The 21,420-nt window shown below is 41.7% G+C and overlaps 1 long non-coding RNA gene across 2 annotated transcripts in view; it reads left to right on the forward strand.

Moving 5' to 3' along the window:
* Window positions 1-2,371: 2,371 nt before the first annotated feature.
* LOC125159027 (uncharacterized) overlaps window positions 2,372-21,420 on the forward strand; it is a 58,447-nt gene continuing 39,398 nt past the window's right edge. For both annotated transcript variants that reach the window (XR_007149657.1, XR_007149656.1), the window contains exons 1-2: window positions 2,372-2,410; window positions 3,748-3,904. This is a non-coding gene — a long non-coding RNA (uncharacterized LOC125159027). The remainder of the gene's footprint in view (window positions 2,411-3,747; window positions 3,905-21,420) is intronic.

The following is a 21,420-nucleotide window of genomic DNA, read 5'->3' on the forward strand; positions in this document are numbered from 1 at the left end:
ATTATATATTTAGAGATGGTGTCTAATCTGTCTCTTGTAGTCTTAATGCTTTCCCTGCCCACCCCGTCCCCTCCACTTTGTCCTTCCTAATGTCCCCTAATACACTTGTCACAGTTGTGTTTCTTTGTCAGCGTCTGCTTCCAGGAAAATTGACACTCATTCCGAATCAAGTGTACACTTTGGGTTCCTGTATACGCAGTTAACCAACAGGTAGAACGTGCAGTATTGCTGGAAGAAGACAGATCATTCTTTGGGGTTGTATTGTCTGGAAGGGACCTATAGTTCCATCGAGGAGTTGGATACATCCTTTAGGGAGCTCTGGTGGTGGTGGTTAATTCTGTACATAGATACTCATGAGCACATGGCGCATGTGCTAGTTGATGGGGTTTGTGCTGATGAGCAGGGCAGGTATCTGTCTCCAGGAAAGGGTATATTCTGTTGGTGAGGAATGGATTCAGAAGACCAGTAATGAGGCCCTGAATTAAGTCAGCTATTGTGCCCTTGTGCACCTTACCAGCCCCCAATAGCACCAATCCAGGTGGCCTCCAAGGGGGCAAATGGCGCAATTTTTGTGGTGAGTCAAATGATGTCCCATAAAGCTCCCCCCTTTTGCCATATTGAGGCATGGGCAGGGCAGAGGTCCGTGGTCTGAGATAGGTTCCTTCGAACCACCCAGGAGAGTTGGGTGTAAGCCTATGGCTCCTTCTACATAGGCCAATCCAATCCACTTTGCCCCAGGGACCCTGAACCCAGTGAGCCCCTTTTTCCTCCAAGCTTAGGGAAGCATCCAGCCCTCCAGAAGCTTTTGGGTCATGGCTTGGCCACCAAGGGTAAATGTCTGGCTGTCCACATGCTGCCAGCATTGCTATAGCAAATGTCAATATGGGCAGCTGCTGTACTGGAGATTCTCCTCCATTGTGATCAGGGCCTGGGACAAAACATGACAGGAGAGAGCACAGTGCCCTGTGCTCCTGGACAGGGCTGCATGCTCAGAACAGATAGCCTGAAGACTGGGGAGAGGTGGAGAAGAGACAGGTAAGGAGAGAGACACTGGGTGAGTGATAGGGGAATTGGGCAAGTAGAGAGTGAAAGGAAAAACAGAGAGAGATGTAATTAGAGAGAATGGGCAAGTAGAGAGTGAAAGGAAAAACAGAGATGTGGTTAGGGAGAAAGAGAGCAAAGAGGAAGTACAAGGAGGAAAGTAGAGACCTGGTCCAGGTAGGTGGACGGGGTGAGACTGGTCAGGGGAGAGGGGATGTATGAAGTGGCTCTGAGTGCTGGGGCAGAAAGGGCTGGTATCATGGGCATCAGAGTTCCGTGACTCCAAGACTCCAACATCCCTTGGGCCAAGCTTTGCAGAGGCCATTGCATTTGAAAAGATGGGTATCCCTCATTTCTCCTGGAATTGTGGGGGCACAGCCTCATGTTCTGTCATGGAGAGGGATGTCTTGAGGGAGAGTGTGCTGCTCTTTGGCAGGCAAACTCCACAGCCTGCCCTGTGGGGAAGTGACCTGGAGCCATCTCCCTCACTGCAGGCCCTGTTGGATTTCCCCCCTCCCCCCTATATCTGGCCTTCCTCTTGTTCTGAACCCAGGCATCATGCATTGTGTTGCTCCAGGTCCTGCAGTCTGGACCTGGCAGAGGTGGACTAGTAATATTGGTAAAAAAAAAAAAAAAATATATATATATATATATATATATATATATATACACACACACACACATATATATATATATTTGACAATAAGGTACACATCCTCCCTCTGGGACTAGCGGTGTGCATCCAAATCATAGGTTGCTATCCTCCTCTCCACAACCAATCTGAGGAATCCAGAAGGCAGGTGAACCCTTTAAAACACCATAGTCTTCTCTTACATCAAATTCAAAGACATTTTCTTGCCCCAGCTTTCTTGTAATTCTGAAGAGATGGCAATTAGTAATTGAAGGCATAATGGTCCTATTGGAAATTGACCTATATGACTGATGGACATGATTTAATCCATCTGTATCGCTAAAGCACATTTCATTGGAAATATTAGCCAAGGATACATACCGTGAATTCATAAAAGATGTGTAGCTCCCTGTAAGTTGCATTCTGACCTTGTAACATATGTGTCATCAAAGATATTATTAGTGACTTTTTAGATAAGCTCTCAACATCAAGATGGTGATGTTAGAGAATCTGGTATAAATGGAATTTCACAGATTCTAAATTAGGAATGATTTTTCATTTTTAATGTTCTTTTTTTCTTTTTTTGAGAGTGCCCAAGCTGGAAAGAGGGGAGAGAGCAGGAGACACTGAATCTGAGGCAGGCTTCAGGCTCTGAGCTGTCAGGACACAGCCTGATACGGGGCTCAAACTGATGGACTGCAAGATCATGACCTGAGTGGAAGTCGGACGCTTAACCAAGTAAGCCACCCAAGTGACCCAGGAATGATAGTTTATTGGCAAAGAAGGAGAAATTAAAGATAGCGTAAAGGATGTCGACTTTTTAAAAAAAAATTTTTTTTTCAACGTTTATTTATTTTTGGGACAGAGAGAGACAGAGCATGAACGGGGGAGGGGCAGAGAGAGAGGGAGACACAGAGTCGGAAACAGGCTCCAGGCTCTGAGCCATCAGCCCAGAGCCTGACGCGGGGCTCGAACTCACGGACTGCGAGATCGTGACCTGGCTGAAGTCGGACACTTAACCGTCTGCGCCACCCAGGCACCCCAGGGATGTCGACTTTTAATTGAAATATTGTTCACACATTTGTTGTATTAGTTTTAGGTATACATTGTAGTCATTCCATATGTCTATAAATTATGTTGTACTTAAGCACAAATGTAACTATCATGTGAAAGCATGCAACAGTATTATTACAGGATTGACTCTATTCCATTGGCTGTACCTTGTATCCCTAGGACTCATTCATTCCATAGCTGGAAGCTGGTCTCTCTCTCTCAAAGTTGTCAATTCTTTATCTAACCTAAATACTTTGGTGGTAAACACAGTTACCTTTTGTTCAGCATGTGTAAATTGGCGGCCTATTTTTCTTTGAACATTGCTTAAAGCATGACAAATGATGTCATTACGTTAATAAATTCGGTTTAATTCTTCACTCACAAGAAAGGAGAAGGAAAAGATTTCTTTGTGTCCCAGGCCCTGTCACTAAAACCCTTCCCAATGTGGAGAACAGGCTGAGTTGCCCAGAGCACCTTCGGTCCCTCAGCTGAGCGGCCAGGGTCTTCAACATTGCAGGAATTCCCATGGTGGCCAGCAGAGAGAGCTCGAGCACCACAGACCTGGAGGGGCGGGTTCCTCTGCCTGGGCAGTGATGGCCAGCAGAGGGCGCACCATCGGCTTTTCTGACCCAGGGCATCTCAGAGCAGGAAGGCTTCTGTTGCTCCCAGAGGACTCAGGGCCTCTGCTCCTGCCTCAGTACAGAGAGCAGAGCTGCGTTTCCAGTGGGTTCTGCCGCCTGCCCCAGGGGAGACCTTGGGAGCTTTGCAGCAACTTGGCATCTCCTGAGTCGCCAGAGAGAAGCTGCCACGTTGTACTGAGTGCTAAGGAGGGGGCGCTGGGTGGCTTCCCTGGGCAAGCTGGTTGCTGAGCTGCACAGGCCCTTGCATTTTCTGGGCTGTTCCCGTGTTTTATTCCTCCCCTTCCCGGACAGTATTTGAACGAGACGTATTTTACTAAAGGACTCGTGGATTGCGGGGTCCCACGACATCACTTCATCGATGCAGTCGATGGTTTGTTCCAGATTCAGGCTTGTTTCCGGGAAGAAACCCTGAAAGAAATTCAGAAGATCGGGAGCTGCATTCAGTTAGGACGTGAAGACATGAAATGCTTGTCTCAGGACCTCCTAGAAGAATGAGCTGGGACCCACTTTCCGAGTCCTGCGGGAACCAGAGACTGAGGTAAGGGCACAAACTGTCCCCCACATCATACATGCTTTAAAAAAAATTTAATGGTTATTCTTCCAACCTAGTGAAGTGATTGAAAAGTACAGAAAACCTGGTAGGTCCCTGTTATTAACCTTATGTTATCTTTTAATTTAAATTCCAGTGAGTAAAGCTACAGTGTAATATTGGTTTCAGGTGTACAATGTAGAGCAACCCTTCCACACGTCATCCGGTGCTCATCCCAGGTGCACTTCTTAATCCCCAGCAGCTGTTTCACCCATTCCCCCACCTCGCTGTGGAAGCCCTCAGTTTGTTTCCTAGTTAAGAGTCTGTTTGTTTGTCACTGTCTCCTCCCCCCCCCCTTGTTTTGTTTTATTTCCATTTGTTAGTGAAATCATCTGGTATTTGTCTTTCTCTGACAGGCTTATTTCACCCAGCATAACATTCTCTCTCTCCATGCACCTCGTGGCAAATGACAAGATTTCATGTTTTTACGGCTAAATAATACTACATTCCATATACTACATCTCAATTTATTCATCAGTTGATGGATGCTTGGGCAGTTTCCATAATTTGGCGGTTGTAGAAAATGCTGCTGTAAACATTAGTGTGCATGTATCCCTTTGAATAATTATTTTTGTATTCTTTGTGTAAATACCTCGTAGTGAAATTGCTGGATCGTAAGGTAGTTCTATTTCCAGGTTTCTTTTTTTTTTTTTTTTTTGACGAATCTCCATGATGTTTTCCAGAGTGGCTGCACCAGTTTGCATTCCTACCCACAGTGCAAGAGGGTTTCTCTTTCCCCACATCCTTGGCAACACCTGCTGTTTCATCATTCATTGATTTTCGTCATTCTGACAGATGTCATGTGTTATCTCATTGTACTTTTGAATTGTATTTCCCTGAAGATCAGTATTGTTGAGTATCTTTCCATGTGTCTCTTGGCTATGTGTATGTCTTCCTTGGGAAAATGTCTATTCGTGTCTTCTGCCCATTTTTAATTGGATTTCTCATTTTTTGGGTGCTGTATAACTTTATATATTTTGGACACTAACCCTTTATCAGATGTCGTTTGCAAATATCATTCTCTAGGTGTTTTAGATTTGTTGATTATTTCCTTGGTGACGGAAGCTTTTTACTTTTACAAAGTCCCATTATTTTTGCTTGTGTTTCCCTTACCTCAGGAAATATATCTACAAAGACGTTTGCACAGGCAATGTCAAATAAGATACTACCCGTGTTACCCTCTGGGATTTTTATGGTTTCAGGTTTCACCTATAGGTCTTTATCCATGTTGGATTTATTTTTGTGTATGTTGTAAGAAAGTGGTCCGTTGTTTTTGTTTTATTTTGCAGGTTGCTGTCCAGTTTTTCCAAAACCATATGTTGAGGAGACTTTTTTTTAAGTTTATGTATTTATTTTTGAGAGAGAGAGAGAGTATGCAGAAGAGGGGCAGAGAGAAATGGGGACAGAGAATCCCACGCATGCTCTGCACTGCCCTGAGATCATGACCTGAGCTGAATCCACAATCACATGCTTTGGTGAATGAGCCATCCATGTGTCCCAAGACTATCTCTTTTTTCCATTGGATATTCTTTCCTGCTTTGTTGAGAATTTATTGACCATATAGGTGTGAGTTCATTTCTGGGTTTCCATTCTATTGATCACTGAGTCTGTGTTTTGTTGTTGTTGTTTTGCCAGTACCATACTGTTCTGATCAGTACAGCTTTGTAATATAACCTAAAGTCTGGAATTGTGATATCTCCAGCTTTGCTTTTCTTCTTCAAGTTTGTTTTAGCTATTGGGGACTTTTGTCATTCCATACAAATTTTGGGATTATTTGTTCTAGTTCTGTGACAAATGTTTTTGTTAGTGTGATAGGGATTTCATTACATGTGTAGATTGTTTCGAGGAGTGTAGACATTTTAACAGTATTTTGTGCTTCCCATCCATGAACATGAAATGTATTTCCTTTTCTTTGTGTCCTCTTCCATTTCTTTCATCAGTGTTTCATACCCTTTAGAGTACAGGTCTTTCACCTCTTTGGTTAGGTATATTCCTGGTACCTTGAGGTATTTGTGAAGCTGTCAATGGGATTGATCCCTTACTTTCTCTTTCTGTTAATTCATTATTCATCTATAGAAATGCAATACATTTATGTACCTTGATTTCTATATATTGTGACTTGTCGAATTCATATATCAATTCTATCAATTTTTAAGGGAGTCTTTCTTTCATGTTTTTTATAGAGAGCATCATGTCAGTTCCAAATAGCGAAAGTACTACTTCTTCCTTGTCTATTTGGATGCCTCTTATTTCTTTTTGTTGTCTCAGTGCTGTGGTTAGGGTTTTCCGTACTATGAGGAATAGCAGTGGTGAGAGGGGTCCTCCCTGTCTTGTCCCTGACCTTGGAGGAAAAACTTCCCATTTTCCCCATTGAGGATGAGATTAGCTGTGGGTTTTTCCTAGATGACCTTTATTATGTACAGGTAGGTTGAGTCTCAATGTACTTTGCTGAGGGTTTTTATCAAGAATGGATGTGACATTTTGTCAAATGCTTTTCCTGCATCTGCAGAAAGCATCATATTGTTCTTATCCTTTCTTCTATTACTGTGGTGCATCATGTTGATTGATCTGTGAATGTGGAACCACCCTTGCAGCCCAGGAATATATCCCACTTGATTATGGTAAATGATTCTATTAATGTATTGTTGACTTTAATTTCAAGGTATTTAATGAGAATTTCGGCATACATAATCATCAGGCTATTGGTATGCAGTTTTATTTAAAATTTTTTTAACATTTTTAAAATGTTTATTTCTTTCCTTAGATAGAGTACATAAAAGTGAGGGAGGGGCAGAGAGGGAGAGAGAGAATCCTGGCCATGCCCCACACTGTCATGGCAGGGTCCAACATGGGACTCGAGCCCATGCACCGCAAGATAATGTCCTAATCTGAAATTAAGAGTTGGACAGTAAACCGACCGAGTCACACAGGTGCCGCTGCAGTTTTAGGTTTTAGTGGATGCTTCATCTGGTTTTGGAGCAGGGTAATGATGGCCTCATAAGATGAATTTGTAAGTTTTCCTTCTTTTTTATTTTTTGTAATAATTCGAGGAGAATACATATTACCTCTTCCTTAAATGTATGGTAGAATTCATCAATGAAGCCATCTGGCCCTGAACTCTTGTGTTGGGAGGAGATTTTTTTTTTAATTACTGATTTGATTGCTTTCTGTTTTCAGATTTTAGATACCTTCCTGTTTCAGTTTTGGTAGTTTGTGTGTTTCTAGGAATGTGTCCATTTTTCTCAGAGTGTTCAATTTGTTGCATATAGTTTTTCATAATATTATCTTCTAATTATATTTTTGTAGTGTTGACTGTATTTTCTCCTTTCTTATTTGTGATTTAATTTATTTGAGTCCTTTCTGTCTTCTTCGTGAAAAGTCTGACTAGGAGGTTTTCAAGTTGATTACTGCTTTCAGAGAACCAGCCCCTGGTTTCATTGATTTGGTCTAGTGTCTTTTTGGTTTCTATATTCCTTATTTCTGCCTTAATCTCTATTATTTCCTTCCTTCTGCTGTTCTTTTTCTCATTCCTTTAGTTGTAAGTCAGGATTGTTTGAGATTTTTCTTGCTCTTTAAGGTAGGCTTGTATTGCTATATACTTCCATCGTAGACTGCTTTTGCCGCATTCCAAAGGTTTTTACCAGTGTATTTTCATTTTCATTTTCATTTGTTTCAGTGTATTTTCTCATTGATTTCCTGTTTGACCCATTCATTTAGTAGCATGTTATTTAACCTCCCTTTATTTGTGGCCTTCCCGCCCCCCCTTTTTTGTGGTTGACTTCAAGTTTCCTAGTTTGTGGTCAGAAAAGATGCTTGGTCTGATCTCTGTCTTTGGGTACCTCTTGAGGCCTGATTTGTGACCTAGAATGTGATCATTTCTGGAGAATGCCCCATGTGCGCTTGAAAAGAATGTGTACTCTGCCATTTTAGTATGGAGTGTTCGGAATATATCTGTTAAACCCATCTGGTCCTGTGTGTCATTCAAATTGATTATTTCCTTGTTGATTTTCTGTTTACAGGTTCTGTCCATTGATGTGAGTGATGTGTTAAAGTCCTCTACTATCGTTATATTATTATAAATGAGTTCCTTTATGGTTGTTGTTAAATGTTTTGTATACTTGGTGATCGCATGTTAGATGCATCAAAATTTACAATCATTGGATATTCTTGTTTAGCTGTCCCCTTTAGTATGAGATAGTGTCCGTCTTCATGCCTTGTTATAGCTTTATTTATTTTTTTTTTTAATTTAAGTCTTAGTTGACATACAGTGCATTCTCAGATTCAGGAGTAGAATTCGGTGATTCATACCTTACATACAACACCCAGTGCTCATCACAAGTGCTCTCCTTAATACTCGTCTCCCATCTAGCCTAGCGCTGACCCATCTCCCTCCATCAACCTTCAGTTTTTTCTCTAACATTAAGAGATGCATGTGGTTTGTTACCACTCTTCTTTTTTCCTGCCCCCTTCCCATGTTTTCATCTGTTTTGTTTCTTAAATTCCACATGAGTGAGATCATATATTTGTCTTTCTCTGATTGACATATTCCACTTAGCATAATACATTCTAGCTCCTTCCACATCATTGCAAATGGCAAGATTTCATTCTTATTGAAGCTGAGTTATATTTCATTGTATATGCGTATGTATGTATATATGGACATACACATATGTACATATGTACATGTGCGTATACATACGTACACACACACACACCACAACTTCTTTATACCTTCATCAGTTGACGGATACTTGGGCTTTCTCCATAGTTTGGCTACTGTTGATAATTCTGCTATAAATATTGGGTGCATGCAATGTCACTATTAGGTATTTAACAAAAGGGTACCAAAATACAGTCTCGGTTTTAAAGTTTATTTTGCCTGATATAAGTATTGCTACTGGCTTTCTTTTGACATTATTGGCATGATAAATGTTTCTTCATTCCCTCACTTTAAATCTGCAGGTGACTTAAGTCCAAATAAGGCTTTGTAGGCAGCATCTAGATAGGTCTTCTTTTTGTTTGTTTGTTTGTTTTGTTTTGTTTGTCCATTCTGACACCCTATCCAATGTCTTTTGATTGGAGCATTTTGCACTAGCATTGCAAAAGGGTTCTCTTTCCCTGAATCCTTGCCAACATCTGCCGTTTCCTGAGATGTTAACTTTAGCCATTCTGATAGGTGTTAGGGGATATCTCATTGTGGTTTCGATTTGTATTTCAGTGATGACGAGTGAGATTGAGCATCTTTTCATGTGACCAATCTGGATGTCATCTTTGTTAAAGTGTCTCTTCATGTCTTTTGCCCATTTCTTCACTGGGTTATTTGGTTTTTGGGTGTTGAGTGTGATAAGTTCTTTATAATTTTGGATACTAACCCTTTATCTGATATGTCACCTGCAAATATCTTCTCCCATTCAATTCAGTTGCCTTTTAGTTTTGCTGATTGTGTCCTCTGCTGTGCAGAAGCTTTTTATCTTGAGGACCGAATAGTTCATTTTGGTTTTTATTGCCCTTGCTTCTGGAGACATGACAAGCAAGAAGTTGCTGCGGCCAGGATCAAGGAGGTAGATTGCCTGTTTTCTTCTCTAGGATTTTGATGGTTCCTGTCTTACATTTATATCTTTCATCCATTTTGAAATGTGTGTGTGTGAGCGTGTGTGTGTGTGTGTGGTTTAAGAAGAGTGTCCAGGTTCATTCTTCTCACTGTCCAGTTTTCCCAGTGCCATTTTCTGAAGAGACTCTTTTTTTCCATTGGATATTCTTTCCTGCGTTGTCAAAGATTACTCGGCCATATGTTTGAGGGTCCATTTATGGGTTCCCTATTTCATTCCATTGATGTCTGTGTCCGTTTATGTGCCTGTACCATACTGTCTTGATGATTGTGGCTTTCTAATACACCATAAAGTCCAGAATTGTAATGTCTCCAGCTTTGTTTTCTTTTTCAACATGACTTTGTCTATTTGGGGTCTTTTCTGGCTCCTTACAAATTTTAGGGTTGTTTGTTCTAGCTCTGTGAAGAATGCTGGTGTTATTTTGATAGGGATTGCATTGAATGTGTCGATTGCTTTGGGTAGTATTGGCATTTTAGCAATATTTGTTCTTCTAATCCATGAGCATGGAATGCTTTTCTATTTCTTTGTGTTTCTTCAATTTCTTTCATAGACGTTGTATGGTTTGTTCCTTTATTTTTTTAATGCGTGTTTTTTTTTTGAGAGAGAGAGAGAGAGAGAAAGAGAGAGTGCATGAGCAGGGGAGGGGCAGAAAGAGAGAGAGAGGGAGACACAGACTCTGAAACAGGCTCCAGGGTCCAAGCTGTCAGCGCAGAGCCCATCATGGGACTTGAACCCACAAATGCGGGATCATGACCTGAGCCGAAGTCAGCGCTTAACTGACTGAGCCACCCAGAGCCCCTCTATTGTTTTAAGTGTACTGATCTTTTACCTCTTTGGTTAGGTTTATCTCTGGGTATTTTATGGTTTTCAGTGCAGTTGTAAAATACATCAGAAATCCTTGATTTCTCTCTGCTGACTCATTATTGGTGTATAGAAATGCAATAAACTTGTGTATATTGATTTTATATTCTGATACTTTCCTGAATTCCTGTATCAGTCCTAGCAGTTTTTTGGTGGAGTCTTTTGGATTTTCCATGGAAAGTATCATGTCTGCGAAGAGGGAAAGTTTGACCCCTCCTTGCCAATTTGGACACCTTGTATTTCTTTTTGTTGTCTTATTGCTGAGGCTAGGACTTCCAACAGTTTGTTGAATAACAGTGGTGAGAGTGGACATCCCAGTTGTGTTCCTGACCAGAGGGGGAAAGCTCTCAGTTTTTCCTCATTGAAGATGATATTAGCTGTGGAACTTTCTATCTGCACATACTGATATTGAGGCAAAATCCTTCTATCCCTCCTTTCATGAGTTTTTTTTTTTTCATCAAGAAAGGATGCTGCATTTTGTCAAATGCTTTTTCTGCATCTATTGAGAGGATCATGTGGCTGTTATCCTTTCTTTGATCATTGTGATGTATCGCATCAGTTGATTTGCAGATATTGAATCGGTTGTGCATCCCAGGAATAAATCCAATTCATTGTGGTGAATAATTATTATTATGTATTGTTGAGTCCCATTTGATAATTTTTGTTGAGAATTTTTGCATCCAGGTTCACCAGGGAAATTGGTCTGTAGTTTTCATTTTTAGTGGGGTTTTTGTCCAGTTTGGACTCAAGGCCATGCTGGCCTCATAGAGTGAGTTTGGAAGTGTTCCTTCCATTTCTCTGGCCATGACCTTATCTTGCTCTTTCATTTGGGATGCATTCCTCTTCTCTTGGCGTTTTGGCTATTTGCCTTCTCTGTGTTACAAAAGCTCATTATGCTACCTGCCTGTGAGAAGAATGGGTTTATGAAGAGGAGGTCATCTAGTGTCCAGGACCTGGCACACCAGGGAGTGTCTGTGGTGTGTGTTGCATGCACTGTTTTGTGTTATGGCTGCACTATCCTTCAGGCCACTTGTATGGACAATGTATGGTCCTTGGCCAGAATGTGCTGAGTTTTGTCTAGGTCAGCTCCGATCTGCTTCTTAAATGAGACTTGAAACGACTGCTACTTGAAGTGAAGCTCTGCAGAACTGTCTGGTCAAGAGAGATGGTCATGGGCTTCCGCTGGTCTTCTGGGGAAGGGGACACCTCCATTGGGACTGAGGCAAGCCTGATTGACCTAGAAGGCCAGTCTCACCAGAGCACAGGATGGTGGGGTTTGTGTAAGCAGCTTAGGCAGCCAGTGTGGAGATGACCTTGTTTCCAGCAGATGGCTCTGTGTTTATGCTGGGGAAGAGGAGGAAAATGGCACCACCCAGCTCCTCTGTCCTAGCTCCTTTGTCCCCTTGTTGTGAACACTGCCTCTCAGGGATGCTCTCCGTGATAGTGTATAATCTCCCCACTGTGTGCACCAGGCGATGCACAAATCACTGTTTCCATGCCATCTGCCTGCAAGTAGTTTGCTGCCTTCTCTCAAGGAGTAGGCCAGTGCCCTCAGGGCTGTATCCCAGCCAAGCCTGCTAAATTTTGAAACTCCACATTCTCGGGGTACCTGGATGGCTTGGTTAAGTGTCTGACTCTTGATCCTGGCTCAGATCATGACCTCATGGTCGTGGGATTCTCTCTCTCCCTCTATTCCTGTCCCTCCCTTGCATGTGCTCTCTTTCTGTCTCTCTGAAAATAAATAAACTTAAAACAAATTTAGTGGCATGGAATACCTTATTTAGGAAAGATTGCCTCCTTGAGGGGAATGGCAGGGATCTATCAGTTAAATTTCCAGCACTGACTAGGAAATTCTTTGCTGACTGGTTAAAGGTTACATTCCTGCAGGGATGAAATTAGCTTTAGTGACATGGGGCCTTTACGTAAGTAACTCCATGATGGTCCTGTGGGTTTTCTTAACATTCGAAACCCAAATTTTTACACATCCATTTTTTATTAAAAATATAGCCCTAAATAATATGTTAGCCATCTACTGCTGTCCCGATGATCATATCCTATGAAACTGTGACCATCTCCTAATCATAGATGAAGATCAACTCTGTGGCTCTAAGATCTTTGTGGCTCTAAGCTACTTTGATCTATGTTACTAAGGTCTTTGTGAGTCTAGGTTACTGCTGGCCTTTTGAAATCTTTGACCCAGGGACCCCCAGCCAGGTTGCTGAGCCATCACTTAGGCACAGAAGCACCCTTTCCAAGTCACCTCTTCCTCTTCCTAAAGCGTTGTCTTTCCCTCTTGTACTTCTGGGTCTTACCCTTTTGCAGATCACATGCTGTGATGGACATCCCCTCATGAAAACCTGTCAAAGTGGACCAGAGAAGGCTGCTTGCCTGTGACTGCCACTTCATGGTCACATCTTTTCCTTCTGAAACCTCTTGAACACCCTATCGTTCTTCCAGCCTTTGAATATCTCTTTGATTCGGAAATATTTCATTCTCTTGATTTCCTGCTAAAAATATGCGTGAAAATATTAAAGCAAGGATTCTTTACAATAAGTGAGCCAGTCACAATGATCTATCTGTGTGTACATTTTTTTTTTGACAACATTCAGGCATGATGTGAAGTACATTCTGTAAAATCTGAGTATCATTCATTATCTAGGATGACCACCTTTATGGAAAGCCATTCAATGACATGCTCGTTCAAGATCAGAAAAACACTTAATTTACATATCACATAATACAGTGGTATATACATATGTTATTATCTTAAAATATGTAAAATAGATGTTTCTATGAATTGTATCACGCATTCAGTTTTCTGCACCATGAATTCTATTTTTTAAATTAAATAATATTAAGAACAACAAGAATAGGTACATGTCCATCACTAGTAACTAATACTGGAACTAGTCATAAAATATTATGTGTTGAAAACATAAAACCATGATTACTAATAATCTTTTCATTTGTGATAGGCTTCTAGTTACCAAAAAAATTGGGAAGATAGTACTGACTCTCCGTATACATCAGACTGTTTTCTGACTGTTGATGTCCTATGAGTTGATACATGTTCACAATCAATATCCTGAAGAGATATGGTAGTATTAACTAAAGTTTATATTTGTATTCAGATTGCTTTGGTTTTAACCTCTTCTGTCCCAGACTTATCCCAGCTGGCACATTACAGTCATCCTGTCTCCCTAGGCTCCACTTGGCCATGACAATTTTTAGATTTTTCCATATTTTTCATAAGGTGCAAAGTTTTGAGGGTACGTTTGTAGAATGTATTTTGTAGAATGATCCTTGGTTGGGATATGTCTAATGTTTGTTCAGATGCTTAGGCCAGAGTTACTGTGTTTTGGAGCAGAAGATCCAGAGGCATAATGCCATCCATAATTATCACTTCACATAAAGGTTGTTCACTCTGAAGATTGGGGTCTTTTGTGGTTCCGTACAAATTTTAGGACTGTTCTAGTTCTATGAAAAATGTTGTTGCTATTTTGATGGCGATTGCATTAATTGTGCCAATTGCTTTGGAAAGTATAGACATTTTCATGAAATTTGTACTTCTGATCCATGAGTATGGAATATCCTTCCATTTCTTTGTGTCATCTTGTATTTCTTTCATCACTATTTTATAGTTTTCAGAGTATAGGTCGTTCACCACTTTGGTTAGATTTATTCGTAGGTATCTTATTATTTTGTGTACAACTGTAAATGCGACTGTTTTCTTAATTTCTCTTTCTACTGCTTCATTATTGTTGTCTAGAAATGCAACAGATTTCTGTACAATGATTTTGTTTCCTGTGACATTGCTGAATTCATTTATCAGTTCTAGCAGTTATTGGGTGGACTCTTTAGGGTTTTCTACATATAGTGTCATGTAATCTGCAAAATGTGAAGGTTTCACTTCTTCCAGATTTAGATTTGTTTTAATTTAATTTAATTAAATTTAAATTAAATTTAATTTATTTAAAAAAAATTTTTTTTTCAACGTTTATTTATTTTTGGGACAGAGAGAGACAGAGCATGAACGGGGGAGGGGCAGAGAGAGAGGGAGACACAGAATCGGAAACAGGCTCCAGGCTCTGAGCCATCAGCCCAGAGCCTGACGCAGGGCTCGAACTCACAGACTGAGAGATCGTGACCTGGCTGAAGTCGGACGCTTAACCGACTGCGCCACCCAGGCGCCCCAATTTAATTTAATTTTACTTTACTTTACTTTGTTTTGTTTCATTTCTTTTCGTTTCATTTATCTGCTGGCTGTGGCTTGGACTTCCAGTACTATGTTTATTAAAAGTGGCAAGAGTAAACATCCTTGTCTTCTTCCTGACCTTATAGGAAGAGCTCTCAGATTTTCTCCATTAAGGTTGATTATAGTTGCGGGGTTTTCATAGAAAACCTTTATTACATTGATGTATGTTCCCTGTAAACCTACTTTAGGGGGTTATAATCATGAATGGATGTTGTACTATGTCAAATGCTTTTTCTTCATGTATTGAAATGACCGTATGGTTCTTTTCTTTTAACGTTCATTAATTTTGAGAGACAGAGCATGATCAGGGGAGGGGCAGAGAGAGAGTGGGAGACACAGAGTTCGATGGAGGCTCTTGGTTCTGAGCTTTCAGCACAGAGTCCGATGTGGGACTTGAACTCATGAATCATGGGGTCATGACCTGAGCTGATGTCGGACTGTTAAAGGTTTGAGCCACCCAGGTGCCCCGATCAGATGGTTCTTATCCTTTCTCCTGTTGATATATTGTATCACATTGATTGATTTGAAAATATTGAACCACACTTGCAGCTTGGGAATAAATCCCACTTAATTGTGGGATATATTTACAGTTGTTATAGCTTCTTTTTGGATTGTACCCTTTACTGGTATATAGTGTCCTCCTCTGTCTCTTGTTACGTACTTTTTTTTAAAGTGTTTTTTTTCTGATACAGTATTGCTACTCCAGCTTTTGGTTTTTCATCCGTTCTTACACCCTACGTCTCTAGATTGGAGTATTCATTCCATTTACCTTCAAAGAAATGATTGATATGTATGTATGTATTGCCATTTTTTTTACCTGTTTTCTTGTGGTTTGTAATGATTTTCTCCAATCCTTTCTTGTCTGTCTTTCATGTTTTGCTTATTTTCTTTAGTGATGTATTTTAATTTCTTTATCTTTATTCTTAGCATATTTGTGACTGTTTTTTGATATATGGTTACTGCTGGGTGTTTATATAACCTCTTCTGCATTTAGCAGTTTGTATTAAGCTGATGGTCATTTACCTTTGCACCCATTATTTTCTCCTCGCTAGGTTTTTGGTAGATGTTATTATATTTCAAATCCATTTCTCTGAGTTCCTTAACTGATTTTTTACAGAAATATTCATGTTTTACTTTATTTGTGTCTTTTACCTCTATACTGTCACTTTTGGTCTTTCCTTTCCACTCAGAGTTCCTCTAATATTTCTTGCAGGACTGGTTTAGTGGTACAAACACCTTTAGTTTTTGTTTGGGAAACTCTGTGTCTCCTTCCATTCTGAATGATAGCCTTGCTGGATAGAGTATTCTTGGCTGCTGATTTTTCCATTCAGTACTTTGAATATGTGATGTCACTCGCTTCTGGCTTGCCAAGTTTCTGTTCAGAAATGTGGTAGCTAGCCTTATGGGTCTTCCCTTCTAAGTGAGGGTCTCTTTGTCTTGCTGCTTTTAAGAGTTTTTCTATATTGTCACTGTAATTTGCAAGTTTGCTTACAATATGTCTGGGTGTTGGCCTGATTTTGTTGATTTTGATGTGAATTCTCTAGTCTCCCAGATGTGGATGTTTGCTTCCCTAGCCGAATTACAGAAGTTTTCAGCTATTGTTTCCACAAATAAATTTTCTGCCCCCTTTTCTCTTTCTTCCGGGACTCCTACAATATGAATATTATTATGTTTGCTGTAGTCACTGAGTTCACTTAGTCTCATCTCACGTTGCAGAATTCTGTTCTTTCTTTTTGGTTCAGTGTGATTAATTTCCATTACTCAGTCTCCGAGGTCACTGGTTTGTTGGTTTGCTTCTTCCATCCCTCTGTTCGTTCTAGCAAGCCTGTTTCTCCTTTATTGTGTACTCAATGTCTACTGTATTATTTCTTGTCTCTAGTCAGGGGTCTCACTCTTCTACTCATTTCACAACTCTAATGAGTATCCTTGTGATCATTGCTTTAAATTCTGTATCAGGTATGTTACTTATATCTCTTTGGCTTAGATCTCTGGCTATGGCTCTGACTAGGACTTCATTGTGGATAAACATCTCTGTGTGTCCATTTTGTTTGTCTCTCTGGCTCTATTTCTCTGTGTTAAGAAAGTCATCTGTGCCTTCTGCTCTTGAAACTAATAACGTTATGAAGAAGAGGTCCTAGAGACCTCAGTAGTGAATGTCTCCATTTATAGGAACTGGACCTTCAGGAGGATATCGTATGGGTATTGCTCACTTCCTGCTGTTGTGTCTGGGTTACTTTTCCTTTCAGTGCAGGTGTCTGCACTGATTGCGTGCCTGTTGTGGGCTGTGCTTGCTCTCAGTGGTGTTAGTGGGACCCAGGCAGGCCAGCTGTGGGGTGTTATGCCCGCTGGGTAACTTGGGAGCAGGGCAGGAGTGTTAGCAAAATTGCACAGGGCTACTAGTCCTATGCTAGATTTCCTGATGTCCTTTGGTGGTTGGGGACTGTGGACCAGCGGTGGAAACTAGGGGCTTGAGGATACGCACAGAGCATGTCTGTGCTTGGGGACATGTGGCTGGGTGAGACAGATGAGGGTGCCTGGCTGGGTGAGGTGCAGATGTACACAGCATGCTGTGGTAGCTATGCATGCAACTTTTCAGGCAGTGTGCCCTTTTGGTTTTAAGAATGTTTGCCCTGGGGCGCCTGGGTGGTGCAGTCGGTTAAGCGTCCAACTTCAGCCAGGTCACGATCTCGCGGCCCGTGAGTTCGAGCCCCGCATCAGGCTCTGGGCTGATGGCTCGGAGCCTGGAGCCTGTTTCCGATTCTGTGTCTCCCTCTCTCTCTGCCCCTCCCCCGTTCATGCTCTGTCTCTGTCTGTCCCCAAAATAAATAAACGTTGAAAAAAAAAATTAAAAAAAAAAAAAGAATGTTTGCCCTGAGACCAGCAGGCTTGGTGTCATGAGTCCCCCAGTGAACCCTTGGGACTGGCGCACTGCTAACGGGTTAGGTAGCAAGTGTCTGTGCAGCCTCACCCTCTGGTGGGTGCTTCTATGCTTATTCTGGGAGGCTGGGGGAGAAGAATGGTGGGTGTGAGCTCCCTCATTGTTGGAGAAGTCCTCCAACACACTCAGGAATCAGCATGAGTAGATCTGTCTCCTGTTGCCTCCACATTGTGTAAAATGCCATGTTTACATTGTCTCTCTACACAGGCTGGGACCTGGCTATCACTCATCCTCCTGAATCACCCAGTGTTGGGTCAGCTGACCTCCAAAGCTCCAGGATCTAAACTCAAGGGAATTCAGCCCCCTAGGTTTTAATGCCAAATGTTATAGAGATTAGTCTTCCCTGTCTCAGCTCCCTGGCGTGAGGGCTCACTTTCTCTGCCCATTCTGCAGGCAGCCAGCCTCCACCTTTCTGACCTTTCTAACCTTTCTGATGCAGCTTCTCTCTATTTAGGTGTGGAGTTTGTTCTGCCAGTCTTTGGATCGCTCTCTGGTTCACAGACTTGGATGTGGATATTATGTCATTGAAAACACGGGACAGGGTGAGCTCAGGGTCCTCTTACTCTGCTATTAATAATTTTTTAAATGTCTTGTTCTTTTGGATTGTTGAGACATGGGCAGACAGACTCATATCACACATGCACTTCAGGATTAGAAAGGAACTTTACCACATTTGCTTCTATTATTTTATGTTTTGAAACTCTCTTTAATGAGGTATAATTACATATAAGAAATAGCCTCAAGTTAAAGAGTATAATTTGATGAGACATGAGGGTACAGGACCATGGGTACAGCACCATGAAATGATATGGTTTCTCCCTAAACCTTCCATCATGATCCCTTTGTGTCTAATTCTAATGTTACTTTTGAAGTAAGGACTACTTTTTTTTTTCATGTTTTCAGATATTGCCCAGGTGTCTGAAAGCCTGCATTGGGGTATCTCCTTTTCCGATAGTCTATATTCCCATAAGTATTACATTCGCTCTACCTTTGGACTTTTGCTTCTATTGTATCTCTATGTATGTCCACATACTTTTGTTGTACTACTTTAATGATGAGGTCTTCATCATCACTTTAATTTTCACTAAATGGTATGACCTGCAGTTCCACTTATGACAGAATGCACAGGCTTCCTGTGTTAGGTATTCAAAAGCAAGGCAGATATCCTGAGTACTTGAGCTGAGAATGTCACTCTGTCTTTTTGCCAGCCATCTTCCCTTCCCTGGGAGACAAGAATCTCCTTTTGTTCACACAGAAATGTGGGTGAGTCAGTAGAAAACATTCCCTTCTCTCCTCTTCCCTTTATCTCTCAAACTCCTCGTCGCTACCTTCTGCCTTTCCCTTTCTCTGACTCAATCCCCCAGGCCCACTGTTCCTCTCCAGCCATGATCAGGGTGTCCTCCAGCTGCTGGCCTCTGCCCTGTGCATCCCTCAGTGAGAAATCTGGAGGAGGATTATGCAATTCACAGGATTGATCAAGAAATATGTGATCCTCAGAGGCCTCCTGCACAAGGTTTCTGTCTGTGGAGACATGGCACCCTGGGTGAGGATCTGACTCCATGTGTGGCCTCCTCACTCATCTCCCACAGTCACTGCTGGTCCCTGATCCTTACCCACCATTAGAAATCAGCCATATGCTAGGGTCAGGTACTTGTCTATCTTACCCCAAGTACCAGGAGACAGTGAATATTTCTAAAATAAATGAGCACAAGCATCCCATGCATCTAGATATAGGAAGTTACCATAACCCCAGAAAACTCTCTCGGTCTTCTTTGCAAAAAGGGCGATCTTGCTACTATCCTCCATCACCGCACTTTCTGCTAGTTACCTGTATGTACAGGAACCGCACTGTGTGCATTCGATGGGGGGGAGGGGTGAGAGTAGGTCCTCCTAGAAGCAGACACTGAAACAGAGACATAACAGTGAAAGTAGTGTTAAGGGATACCAAGAAGGACAAAGTGGAGAGCACAGGGTGGGCAGAGAAAGCATGCAGGCAGATCTGACCCATTTTTAAGATATATAATCACCATACTCTGTCACCTCACACAGTCCTCTTCAAATTTCAAAATAGTTGTATAAGGCAGTGAGATATACGAGATTTGGGGTTATTTCCCTATGGTCTTATGTTTTCCTACACGCATTCCCTCTTCAGTAGTTAATCTGTGGCCTCATATGAACAGTTTAGTGTGTGGATGCATCTGCGAGTCTATATGTAATGGAATATGATTGTCTTCAGATCTCAGATGTAGAACTCTGATATACACATTCTCGTAATTATCTTTTTCTTTCTTTGTCTGGTAGGGCCTGAATTTTAATAGAATAAGCGTGTCTTTGTCTTATTGTTTGAAGTGGCGATTCCCAGTCCCTGGGCTGAGGTGTTAACAGTTTTAGTTTAATGAACTTCTGTGACCATCTTTTTTTTTTTTAATTTTTTTTCAACGTTTATTTATTTTTGGGATAGAGAGAGACAGAGCATGAACGGGGGAGGGGCAGAGAGAGAGGGAGACACAGAATCGGAAACAGGCTCCAGGCTCTGAGCCATCAGCCCAGAGCCTGACGCGGGGCTCGAACTCACAGACCGCGAGATCGTGACCTGGCTGAAGTCGGACGCTTAACCGACTGCGCCACCCAGGCGCCCCTGTGACCATCTTTTTTTTGATGATTTTTGTGTGGAGATACCTTAATTGAAACTGTGAGAAGGGTGAGTGGACATTTCCCAGACATTTTGCAGATGCATTCTGTATTCAATGTATTCTTTTCATTATGTCCTTAGAAACAAATATTACCCCTGTTTCACAGATAACACAGCTCAGGCTCTGTGTAGGTCCCACTGAGAATTGGTATTCTGGCTGAGACTGCAGGAACACAGGCAAATCCTTGGGATATTGTGAGAGAAGTTTAAGGAGATAGATGCAAAGCTGTAGTCAGGTTATGTCAGGGGTCCAGCAGGGGTGGCATCTGGCCAGCCCTGAATTCTAGGTTGACCGAGGCTGAAGCCCAAAGCAGGCACTCAGCTGATCTAGATCCTGTCTTCACTTTTAGTCTCACTGAGGGATAAGAACTTAGGCAGACAAGCATGTCCTTAAGACCAAGTTAAATTTCCTGTATATCCAGGGCATTTTTTCACCCATAAATATCCAGAACCTTCAGAAAACGCAGGGAGACAACAACCCTTTTAGATGATCACTTAGGTGCACTTTGACAAATATGACATTTCAGAGAGGAACCCTGAATTGTGCACTAGGAATGAACCCACATAGCAGCTCCGTGTGGAACTCATGCTCCCTTCTCAGGCTTTGGTCAGGAATGGCCTGCAACTGCATCTCACTGACCCCAGCACCCTCCCCTCTGCACCTCCTCAAACCCTGCTTATTATCCTCAAATTCCCTTCTATTCCTGTGTGATTCAAGTTTCCCCCACTCCTTCACTGGTGTTTCCATTATGGTGACCACAAGGTCTGTGTCATATAATGCATGTGCCCCATTTCACATAGGACACCTGAGGCACCTACACTTAGGGGTGCATCTCATCCTTCACAGAACTCAAAACATCGTGTCTCTAAAATATGCACCAGTACTCCTGATATATCTGCCTTTGTGTAAAAATCCTCTTTCTTTTTGACAAGAGAAACCTGCAGCTGACCTAATTACAGGAAAATGACATGGTCCATGTACATATGTCCTGAGAAACTTGAGATATGTTACACTGTCCTCAGGCAGTTTTTCAGGTGAATTGCCATGCCCTCACAACCATCTCTACATTTTTCACAACAAGTCTTTAACGAAGCAGATTAATATGCTTT

The sequence above is a fragment of the Prionailurus viverrinus genome, unplaced genomic scaffold (genome assembly GCF_022837055.1).
Source record: "Prionailurus viverrinus isolate Anna unplaced genomic scaffold, UM_Priviv_1.0 scaffold_40, whole genome shotgun sequence".
NCBI classification, from domain to species: domain Eukaryota; kingdom Metazoa; phylum Chordata; class Mammalia; order Carnivora; family Felidae; genus Prionailurus; species Prionailurus viverrinus.